We start from the raw sequence: 501 nt of genomic DNA, 5'->3' as shown, positions 1-501 counted from the left end.
TGCATGGTCCAATGGTACCTCCACATCTCCAGCAGCACTTAAACTTTGACAAAGCTTCTCCTGCATCGCCTCAAAATCTGCCTCAAGACCCTCCAGCCCCTTCGCAATAATCCTCTTATATTCTTTCTTCTATGTGACCATTATGCATTCTTTTCATTCATTTATTCTTTTGTTAGTTAATCAAATTCTTTGACTTTTACAGGCAATAACAAAATTTTTGTATTGCGTTCATTTGTAATTATTTGTATACTTTGTTAATATTTAATACAATGAGTACATATTTACTCCACTTTTGTGCCTGTACCTTTTTCTTTATCATCCTTTATCAATATTTACGATCTTCTTAATCTTTTACTTTTGCGTTGCTATGATGTAATATATGTTCATTACGTATTTAAGAAAATGCGTTCATTTTCTGTTAAAAAAAATAATGCAAAACTCCAATGTCAGCACAAGGGAAATCCTAAAAAAAAAATGTTCCCAACCTGATAAGATTTTAGT

This window comes from Benincasa hispida, chromosome 4, assembly GCF_009727055.1.
Source record: "Benincasa hispida cultivar B227 chromosome 4, ASM972705v1, whole genome shotgun sequence".
Taxonomy (NCBI): Eukaryota; Viridiplantae; Streptophyta; class Magnoliopsida; order Cucurbitales; family Cucurbitaceae; genus Benincasa; species Benincasa hispida.
Note: the sequence above shows the minus strand (reverse complement) of the source record.